The following is a 12,050-nucleotide window of genomic DNA, read 5'->3' as shown; positions in this document are numbered from 1 at the left end:
ACTTGTATTCTTGTGATATTAATGTATAATGAGCGATGAAGTCATGCTGTGGTAACCATTTCCAGGACAAAACCCAAGTGGCTCCATTCACAAGTCAGAGCTTTCATGTACTGCAACTTTGACAGAGTTACCGTTGTTCTTGTACCAGCCTGAATTAGAGTTATTGACCCAGACAGCATTGTGAAGAGTCAGACTTTTAGTGCCTATACAAAGCTTGTCATAAACATAAATAATTTTAAGGGACTAGTAGTAATGCACTGGGAGAAAGCTTCAATGTTTCTTGTCTATATCACAGAGAAAGCCTTATGAAGTTTCAACAGGGGACAATTATTTTTTCCCCTCTCATAAAACAAAAGAGCAAACTACAAGTAGTTCCACTTCATGGAAGAAAACTTTTAGACTGAATTATTTTTGAAATCTCGTTGCCCATAAACAAACCAATTATGCTAGTATTTTCAATCAACTCTTCAGCTACCATCCTTAAAAACTAGGACTGCGGAACACCACTCATTGAGTCAATATTACAGCCAGAACCAAATCAGTTGGTGGAGTTATAGTATTAGAAAAGCAGTTAATAAGACTACTAGACAGAAAAACACTGGAAGGATTCAAGCAGAACAGAAACAGTCCCTACAAACATGCTAGACCAACTGAGAGCACATCCTGCTCACCAGCCTGAGATAGTAGGCAAATCTTTTCATGCTTACTGAAGATTCACCTTATCAAAGCTTTTAGTAGAATATTAAACAAGCTCTCAAGAAGTACATTAAAGCTGAAGCGTGACAGGGTACACAGTCTAGCACAAGATCTGGATTCTAACTCTGCCTGCATTTCCCAGCTGTCAGGCCCTGAACCAGCCCTGGTTCAAAGTCCTGCAAGATATTTCAACGCATTATTCTTTGTATTTTTCCCAAGCACCACAACACAAAAAGCACCACCATATTGATTGATACTTCTTGATGACATCCTTCCGACACCATCTCCCAACATAACTAAAACAAAACCAAAAATAATAATCAAAAAGGCAAAATCCACATACTAAGGACTACGATCATCCAAGTATATCCAAGTTCTCTAATGCAACTGTCCCTAGCAGAAGTAAAGGACCATTTTCCTCTGAGAGCTTGTTTTCCCTCATCAAGCTTCTTCCTCTAAGTCTTCCCTGGGTGTGACACACCCTCCAAGAGTAACACAAGGTGAAGCTAATGGAGATGTGATGGTCTATTAAGCCCTCCTTAATTAGTGTGGAATTACACAAGCCATCAAAAATAATTTAATAAAATGGTGCAAATGAGAGGAACGTTATAGAAAAACATAGGATCCCACTGTATTTCTGCTTTGAAAAAAGCAAGAGGGAGGGAGATAGTATAAGAACTGGATTAATAACCCCTTCCCCCAGAGCATGTTAACAGTTTTCTTCAGCGCAGGGGTACCTGGTAGAAGGAAGAAGAATGAAGCAGTCCTAGTGTGAAGGGAAACCTCACTCCAGATGTACAACACTGGTACAAGAGCAGGACAATAACTCTGTATCTCCTCTTGCAATTTAAATATGTTCCAGACCAACTCCCCAAAAGCAAGTGCCCAAAACAAGTTTGAAATTGAAGCTTCTTCCAAGATACAGAAATCCATGTATTTGCCTTAAAAGAACTTGAGTGATTTTTTTGTGTAGGGCTTTTATTCTTGCATTGCATCAAAGAGAGCCTGTAATGGAGACAAATCAAAGAGATATTTCTCATTTATGATATAACAGTAGATGCAATTGCAGATGAAATTATGCAGGCACAAAATTGTGCTCATCTTAGTCTCTGTACAAGAAAATGGAATATAAAATTAGGATAACAGCCTTTAAGAACAGCCACAGTGAATGCAGTTCAGCCCAGCTGATCTTTGAGAGAGAAAAGTTTTTTCTTCAGAAACCAGGACTTGGAACATCAGGATAACCCTAAGGAAACTGCAGTGGCATGTTGCAGAACACCAATGCCTTCAATAACATCTTGGTGGGTTTGCTTATTGCTGGCAATGGCTGATGGGGCTGCAGACAAGAAATCTCATTACTTCTCTGGGTTGCCACTGCCTCTTGTAGGAAGAGAAGTGGTTACCCCATTGGCTACCCCATTTTTCTGATCAGGTGGAAGGCTGATGGCTTTGGCACTCTTCTCCTTGGTGTTATAGCTAAACATTACCAGTAACTGTTATAATAAATCTGTTGGGCACATGGTGCTGGAGAGGTACCACTTGAATGGTACTGGAATAAGCAGAGCCTAATACTGCCTTCAGCCATACCTTGTGTAACTTTGACTTTGGCCAGGTTTAACTGAAGATAGAAACTGGCTTTGCCTCTGTCTAAATTAACTTATTCAAGGCTGTATTTCCCCTCCCTCCATTTTTTTATTTTTATTTTTTTTTCCCCTGGGTTATCTTTAAAGGCTCCTGTTAATAGAAAAAAAAAATCCCCTGTTAATTTTCTATTCTAAACTCAACATTTCAGTAAAAAATAAACTTTCTCAGCTCAAGAAAATCAAGGACTGAAATCCTATATAAACACAAGAAAATTAAAGTAGATGATATCTGCTTTTTCTCTCTCTCTCTTTTTTTTTTTTTTTTAAATGTACTTTGTGCACTATGCACATTTCTCTTGTATTCTGATTTAATAACTTCATTGCTGCATCTCCAGTAATGTGGTGGAACCACATTGTGCCAGGTACTGTACAAAGGGAAAATAGTTTCTAGTCTAAATAGTATAAAGTGCAGTTTAGGTAAAATACTGCATCTGCCCTTCCCTGATCATTGTCATAGGACCATGGGAATTGGCAGCAGAGCCCAGAGCATCCCCTCAATCCATCGCTCCCTCTCTGCCAACTGCTGCAGCAAATGCTCCTGTCTCCTGAACGTGTTATTGTCTTTCAGGACTGTTGTTAGCTCACTGTTCAACAGCGCTGCCATTGGTGCATTTCAGAGCATAAACCAAAGGACTGTTCTGTGCTAAATATTAGCATATGGCTTTTGACATCTGGTCCTCTAAGAGCGATAAACTGCCAATCAGGAGGCATACAGGGTACAAGCATATTTTTATCACTACCCTTACTAATCACCAAGATTAGTCCCTGCTTGGCAATTGTGACTGAGGAACACACGGAACCTATTCAAATATCCTCATCCATATTCATTTCCATTTAAACAAATTAAATTCTCGTGTAAAATAATCCTCAAATTCTCAAAAAAGCTGTTTGTTTTTCTACTTAGGTGGCATGAGTTCAAAGACATCCTGTTAAATATGCATAATTTCTTAAGAGCAAAAATTGCAGCTTTTAATAGTGTTTGCCTTCCACTTCATGAAAATCTCTTTTAATGTCACTGGAGATCTTTAGAATCTGGACAGGAGTTTCCTTTTCCAGTCCAGGAGGGTAGAAATGCCATCATTTTCAAAGCACAGCTGCTTTGTCATGACACATTGGCATGCACAGTTTGAATAACAAACACTGAACTCCAGCAAGCATTTCTAAGTCTCTATTGATTAAAAACAAAACAAAAAACAAAACAACAACAACAAAAAAAAACCACCTCAAACATGAATCAACGAACTATAAATGAAGAGGAATGGATAATCCATTCAACCTGAATCTTTTGACTTCTGTGGAAGGAAATGGGTTTTTCAGAAAGTGACCTTCAGCAGCTAGCAAATACACATCAGAGTGTCTCCTTGTCAGTGGTTGTCTCTGAGAGGTGAGAGAGAAGGACATGAATTTTAAACAGAGATTAATTTAATGAGCCATTGCATTAATAGTAAGAAAAAAGATCTTCAAGTTAAGCTGGGTTGTTTCAGGTAATCAAAAGCAGATGAAATTGGGAAGAGAAAGAAAACCAAAAGCGAAAAAGAAGTTAGATGGATTTGACTGAATTGCTAATTGATATGGAAACCCTGGACACTTATTACTTGAAAAAAATGCCAAAGAACAGAGACTTAAAGAAAGACTTGATAAAGACAATCAGTGTAGGGAGAAGAAGTGAAATGAGCTAAGAAGAACATGAATGGCTATAGAGAAATAACCTATTTTGGCTTGCATATAGTGTGGGCATGTTCATCCTGTTATTTCATGACTCACAAACCTATGATTGAAAAGATCTGAATACTAATAAAAATGAATCAAAACTAAGAATGATTTGATACAGGTGGCCCCTTTTCCAGTCTTCTGGTAGCCTATCACATCTATTTCTTGTACATGGCTTTGCTCATGCTCTTTGTTTGGATACATTTTTTTCTGAATTGATTTTAAGATTTCTCTATTACTTATAGGTAAGAGGCAATTTTGTTCCAAAATTATTTAGCTGGCTTGACTGTAACCACTCACTAGGTAGGCTATTTTTCATTAGGAACATTATTTGGCCTTACATGAACAATTTAATTATCCTGAAGAGTTCTTTCTGTGGATATTTATAACAATATAAATACAGAATCACAGGTATTCAGTGTCTGTAATTTCTCATTACAATGAACTGTAAAACAGAAATGATAACAGAATCATCTAGATCTAAAAAGCAGCACAGGTTCTTCCAAGATTCCATCCTAACAATTTGAGGGTATTGCCATGACCCTCAATGACTCAAAAATGACTCAAGTTAGGAAATTACACCAGTGTGAGAACCACCTGTGATGTTCACTTTCTGTCCCTTTGTCTTTGCATTTATAGGGAAGAATAACATGTCATTTTGTGAGTAGCACATCAAAAGGAGATGGTGATTCTGTGGACTTATGTCTTCCAGCTGCCCTCCCAAGTACATGCTTTGATGTGTAATCAAGGATGAGTTTATGCTCCACTCTTTATTCTGGGTCAAAGCACTAATAGAGTCTCTCTGATCTTTTCTTATTTTTGCAAAATGTATGGGAATTTGAGGTCTTTGAAACTTCTACTGTGTCAAAGAAATTCAAACAGAAGAAAGAATGGTAGAGATACACTCCTGCAAACTTTTATTCTTCAGGATACCAGGATAAACTGTACAGGTTCAAGCCTGAGAGACAGATTATTCCCTGGTAGAGCCTCCTGAAAACATAATGCAATTTAGAAAATACGTTTGAATGCCATTAGGTGTATGCCTCCTCATTAACCTCACTAATGTTACCATAATTTACATAGTGAGAAGAGTTAGATAAAGTTTTCCAGAAATTAGTATAAGCCAAGAGCCAGACTGCAAGTGCCAACTGTGCAGAACATCACCCAAATCCTTGAAATTGCCAGTGGAATAAAGACTGGTTATTAACAATGGTAACATACATTAAAATAAAATAAAATAAAATAAAATACTGTTTCCTTGCATCTCTCTTGCAGATCCAAGTGAAAACATCAGTTCTGTAGAGCAAAAACAGATCTCCCCATTTTGGGTTTTTGCTACTTGTGGTCATGGGGACAGGCACGGACTCTCCTTTCTGCAGACCCCATCGCCTTCCTCCTTGGCCACTTCTCATCAAGAGTTTTTAACACCCGGGTACGTGAGAAGCTTGGCAGGCAGCGGCAGCTGGCAGGGCAGGTTTGAAGGCTGCATTTCTGTTTTTTTGCTGTTTGGCAGGGCCAGGCCCAGCCAAGGGCAAGCCCCGGGGTCGGTGGCAGTGCGGCAGCAGTACCACGCGATGGCACAAGACACCCGCGAGTGTGCCTGCAGCCTTCTGCAGAGCAGCAAAGGCAGGAAAAAGCACCTGCTTCCTTCCCCTGCTTCAGCTGCGGAGTTTGTTAGGTTGCTGTAGGGATAAAGCTAATGAAAAACAGAAAGAAATGCAATCTTCCTAACTGGGAAAAGAAAGATGCTACCTAGCCTGTTGGAGGTTGGGAGCATCAAATGCTGCATTTGTGCACATCACAGGTGACACCAACAGGGGTGTTCTGGGTTTAAAAGTAGGACTGAAATCAGAAGTGTGAATTTTGTTCCCTGTTCAGTATGGAAATATCCTAGGAACCTGAAGTCACCCCACCCTCTCTCAGACTTTCTAAGTGGGAGAGAATTTGCTGCCCAAACGAGTGTTATGGTGATTAGGGCTGGGAGGTTTGACTGACAGCTGGCATTCAATCAACCACTATGCTAATCCTATCAAGCTATTGACAGGCAGACTCAGAAAGAGTGAATTCACCTGCCTCCCCATTAATGCTGAGATGACAATCACATTCAGTTATCCTGACTTCTTACAGACAAGGTCTGCACAAAGATGGCCTTGCTGGCTAATTGTTAGTAAGCTGAGTATTTAAAGATGATCAGGATGAAATATTTAATATTAATTATAATGCAGGATTGTCTTTTTTTTTTTTTTTTTTCCCCACTGTAACAATCCATTTCTGAAGCTTCTTGACATTTAATCTCTCTTCTTCCTCCTCATATTTTGATTTTTGTGAAGTACGTGGCTTCCGGTGGGGAGAGGAAAAAGGAGAGTCAAAAACACCATTTTCTTGAGTGTTTTACCAATGGTTTCTTGACTATTTCAATGTAATTAAGCAGGTACAAGAGGTTGGGATTAGTTTTGAAGAAAGTGCTGATGACCCTGCCTACATAACACCTTGTGCCTTCAGAACCTTTCCTAGCCCCCGAGAGAAGCCAGTGGTGTTTTTGATACTGATGCAGCTTCCAAGCACCATGAAACCCAGTGGACATTCTTAGCGACAACACAAGCACTCCTGTTTGTAGGGTGCCTCATTTCCCCAAGAGCATCACCTTCCTTCCACATCCCCACACATTTACTGACAGACTAGAGGGGAACAACACACGATTTCTGCAAGTGGCACTGAGGTGGCATGGAAGCTGTCTCCATTGCTGCCATTAATCCCAAAGCCCCTGTGCGTATCCAGCTTGCTACTCCACTCCTGCTTTCTATATGTGAAGAGCTGTGTTGCTGCATGCTCTCTCCCTACGAAATTAGACTCGTTACTAGCAGTAACCTTTATCTCTGTGTGACATCTGAGCTGCCAGGAGAGGATGGCAACCCTTTCATCCCTGTGCTTGTTCCTTTCCTTGGCAAAGTGTCGATCAAATCTGTCATGCGCTTCTTTTGCTGCTGTTCTGGTGTACTTCACAGGAGGCACAGAATTACAAGGTTTACAGGATGCTTTATCACTGCAGACAATATTTTCCTACACTACCTCCTGTACTCCTCTCCACTTAGTATGAAAGAGAGCAAAAGCTCTTATCTGCTTCTGCTGGGCATCTGACTGAGCCTCTCACCTTGCTCCCCTTAAATTCATTGCTGACCTTGATTTCATACAGATCACTAAGGCCATTACATTTCCTGTTTCAAGGCTTATCTGCCTAGCTGAAAAGCTTCTTTCAATTCTGTCTTTTCTTTTTTACTAAGCTCCAATACATTTTTTTTTGTAAATATATATATATATTTTAAACTGAATGAGATTATATAATTCAGGTATGACTAAACTTTGTGATCCAGTAATTCTTTTTTTCACTCTTACATTTCTAGGTAGATGGGAAATCCTCATCAAGCTGTGTTGTAATTGGTCCTTTATCTTAAATTTGAAATTTGCTTCATACAAAGCACAATGAGCTTGTTTTAAATTTGAGCCCCTCACTTCAGGTGTTCCACTTCTGTTCCAGGAAGTCTTGTGTGAGCTGTCAGATATATGAGTTTTGGGATATAATTTTTTTTTGATAAGCACTCCTATAAAGATTTTGTATTTTTGTTTTCCAGACAGCCCTGAGAATAGTGTTTCAATAGACCTGATAAAAATACACATGTTCTGTTTTGTTCTGACACATTCTGCCTTGGAGACCTGTCCTTGGAAATTATGCTTCATTGAGAGATTCACACTTTCTTGAAGCTAAAACTCAAATGCAACTGGCTGATGCTATGAATGTTCCTGAGCAAGTCCACAATGAGAGAAAGAGCACTAGAGATCCATCTTAGCTTCTAATACTCACATGCTTGATTTTATTGACTCTTAAAATATTTTAAAACCCCCACTCTTGCATCAAAAAAAGCTTTACCTTTCATTTATTTTTGAAGTTGATTTTTCACAGCTGTAAAGAGAAGTTGGAAGACTATGACCTTAAAATTTACAAGGTAAAGCAAATCCCAAAAGGAGTTTGTCTTCAGGAACAACAACTGTGATTTTTGTACGCCTGGAACTAACAACACAACTTCAAAGACAGAAAATTCTTTTCTGTCTCCTCAGTCTACACTGGCCATCACTTCTGGAAGGCCTTGGTGGGACAGTGCCACATACCTCTGTGTGTACAAATTAGGGAATAATTAGGTGGGTAAGAAGGTGCTGTGGTGAAGGAAAACTCAACAAGCGTAATAAAACTCATCCAGTGCAGAAATCACAAAGACAACCCATGAAGGGAGAAAAATCTGGTGATGTCTTCGGGAAAAAGATCACATTTACTGTCCAAGATCACCTTCTTTTTGGGCTAGAAAGGAACACCCTATTTTTGGCACCACAGACTGATTTTCTGTTAGCTCAACAGGAGGTCTGTCAGGAGAACTGCTGAGACAGAAAATAAAAATACCCAAACTTATTTTAAAATCTCATGAGTTTCAGGAGCTGATTCGTGATATGCATTTGCATGTAGTTGGTCACGCTTTATTTAGGTGCCATCTACTTTTTCTTACTCTGAAAGTTGGGTCTCTGCTTTCTGTCTGCAGGCTGGCTCAGATGCCTTCAGGTCCCATCTTTATACTTCCTCTCCATGCCATGAAATCGCCCACCCTAGGGGATCTCCCTAGTGGATCTGGGGACGGTGAGATGTGACAAAGGTCTGCAATATCAGAGATGTTATAGTTTAAATAAGGAGATGTCATCACTGCAGCACATGGCAAATTGGCACTTATGCAGAACAGGACTGAGATATACAAATAAGGTTGAAAATAACCCCCGGTCACCTTGTGCACATCAAAACTGAGGCATCACACCTGGAAATCTTCCAGGGCACTGCTGTAACAACCTGCCTCCTTCCCACCTGCTCCAGTGTGAAGTACCTAAGCAGAGCTTTACTGGCAGTGAACATTGCTTTGGGCCTCAGGCCTGTGCAGTAAAGGTTAATGTAAATAGCTCCTTAGTTACCCCTTAAAGACTTTAATAAAGCACTGCAATACTGAAGTTGCTCTCACTTGTAATCTTTCCTCTTAGAAATTCGGGAGTACCAGACTGCTGTAGAATAGAAATGTCACTGATGCCATGCAAAACTGATGAAATTTTGTTTTACAGCAAATCCAGGTTCTCCTACAGGGACGCTCCCTCAGCCTTGGGTTTCCAAAAGAAAAAAAAAAGAATGGCGTGAAACTTTATTACATCTGGGTTTGGGTGGGAAAAACCCTTATCCTTTCAACAAAAAGAAAGTGCAGCATGATCAGAAAAGGCTGACACTATAAGGGAAGGCCAAGAGATACATCTATTTTGTATTGCTGTGCTGAGTTTTACTCTTCTGAATAGTTGTTTTAAGTTTCAGTGGTGGGATTTCTGTATTTATGACCCAATCGGTGAGTATGACCCATTAAACTAATACTCAGCATAAGTCACTGGAAGAACCTGCAAAGTTAGCCACAGAGCAGTTTAAAGAGAACTGATATAAAGGTTCAGACAAGACACTTACTCAGAGCCCTAAGGTGTCTTTTTATTTTTATTTATTTTTATTTATCTTTTTTCCCCCTGAACCTTACTACCAGCTAATTATGCAAGAACAACAACAACCTTATTTTGCAAATCATGAGGACTGGGGAAAGGCTTTAAGGCTTCCTGACTGATGGAGTGCCACATTGGAGATGCTTCAGTTTTCTATTCTTAAAAGATTCAAACAAATTGACCTCAACCCCAACGTGGATATTTAACACAGAACTTTTTATAACTGAGGCTGAAATATAGGAACTACATTTATCTAGGATCAGCTCTTTTGAAATGAGCAACTGATCTGTTTTTATGCTGTGGGAGTAGAAAAAACTCAAAGGAGAAGCTGTCATTCTTTGGGAAGATTTGGGTGCCTCATACAGAAGGCTGGTGTATATTAACGTGAATAGATAAGTATCAAGCCTAGCTGTAAAACTGGCTCTTTTATATCACTGGTTATTCCTGCTTTTAGCTGCAAAGATTTGTTGGAAGACATATCTTTTTTCAAGGTATTTCAGATACTGACGATTCTAATCCATGCCAGAAAACAGAATGGCTGATGCATATAAAATAAAAAAATAGCATCTAAAGCAGAAAATGGTGTTAGTGTAACATTAAAGGTGTTGCTTTAAATTTTAAATGCTCAGAAAATGTGATAAATGTGCAAGTATGGCAGTTAGAAATGTTACACAGTTAAATTTTGTTGTCAACATTTGGACAAAAAAGGAAGAAAAATTTGATGAAAATAAACTTTCTTCATCTTTCCATAGCTTCACACAGAATTAACTCTACCATGTCAGGCCATTTCTGGTAAATTTAAGTTTCAAAAATTCATGGAAAAAGGTTGACCTCATAACATTTAATAGTATTGGAGGATAAATTTGCAGAGGACTGTAACTCTACAAAAGTTAATCATGAAAAGAATTATTCCTCACTCTGACAGTGATGCTAAAGTAGGCTTCATTAATGTTGTTGACTGTGATTAATGGAGTTAACAAAGCTAATGAGGTTTATTTACTTCAATGTGTATAATACTGGTTGTAGGCTTCCCAAGAAGCAGAATGATGGTAATATCTAATAACATTTCATATGTGCAAAGTGATTAAAAAAACATTTGAAATATCTTTTAAGGAAGCAAGAGAAGATGAATGATATAGTTTAAGCAAAAAGGAAGTAAATGAGAACAAATAAGTGGAGCTGGGTAAATAACTTGGAATGAATAATTTATTTCATATATTTAGCCTTACTTCTTTTTTGCACTCATGGGATCCACAGAACTGAAGAGATTTACTCAAACCTATTTATCAAAGGAACTTGATAGCTTAAAGAAAGACTACACAACAGTGAAGCCAAGAGTACTTGGAACTCAGGCTTCATTGTGAAGGTGTGAATGAATAGCTAGGGAAGTCATATCACATTGCTTCTGTTCTCTCATTAGCTAAACAGAAAAATTCCAGCACCAGTAATCCTGAACTTGGCAGATAAATGCTCAGTATTATCAGCATTTGACAACCCTAAAAAAATTCTGGCTGTGACTGGAGCTTACTGCTCCAGAGTATTTGCTGATATATAAAAGAACATCAGCAAGGCTGTCTACACTTATAAGGTCAATCCTAGGATGCCATCAAATCCTACTTCCTGGTCAGCTGAAATATATCCAATAAATCCCATTTCTCTCTAGCTCAATTCCTCTTTGGAAGTTGCAGTTCTGCTGAGTTGCTGCCTGACATATGTTGCAGCATATCTAGAGCTTTCACCCATTCTTCAAGCCTCCAGCTCAGCCAGGCCACTGCCAGCAATATCACTAGTCCCTGTTCTGATTTGTTTTGTACCTCATTTTCTAAATCCGCTACAACTAAATTAAAGTAATCTGGAAAAAAAAAGGCGAATAAATATGCAGACCAATCCTTTGAAGAGCTCTTCAAGCCAACCTGAGATACACTAATGCAGCGCTTAAGGGGGGAAAAAAGTCCTAAAACCCCATAGAGAACCTTTAAATCAACCCTAAATATTGATATAAGCATTAACCTTCCCGTTCAAGGTGACACTGGTGATAGGCCTTGCAGTTACTGCAGTTTTCTTGGATGAAATAAGCTACAAGAGCAAAACTTTGGAATAAAAAGTGACTGGGGCCTACATGAAGCTGAGCATTTTTCTTTGACAGTGATGTTAGTAAATGTTGTTCACAGTATCTTGGATACCAGGCTTAATAAATGTACAAACAGTAAGGGTAAATACAAAAAGCTCCTGTGAATAGTCACCTACACAAACCTTGGAAATTAATTTGTTCAAAGTGCACGTAGGCATAAAACTGGAACCCACATGGCAGGAGGATTTAGAAGGTACATAGAGAGAATGAAAGTGGGTAACAGAAAAGGTATACCACATTTGCAGGTGCAAATCAGCATGACTACCAATAAAAGATGAAGTAGTATATTTGGTGAAAAGGAACTGGAA

Source organism: Anas acuta, chromosome 6, assembly GCF_963932015.1.
Source record: "Anas acuta chromosome 6, bAnaAcu1.1, whole genome shotgun sequence".
NCBI classification, from domain to species: domain Eukaryota; kingdom Metazoa; phylum Chordata; class Aves; order Anseriformes; family Anatidae; genus Anas; species Anas acuta.
Note: the sequence above shows the minus strand (reverse complement) of the source record.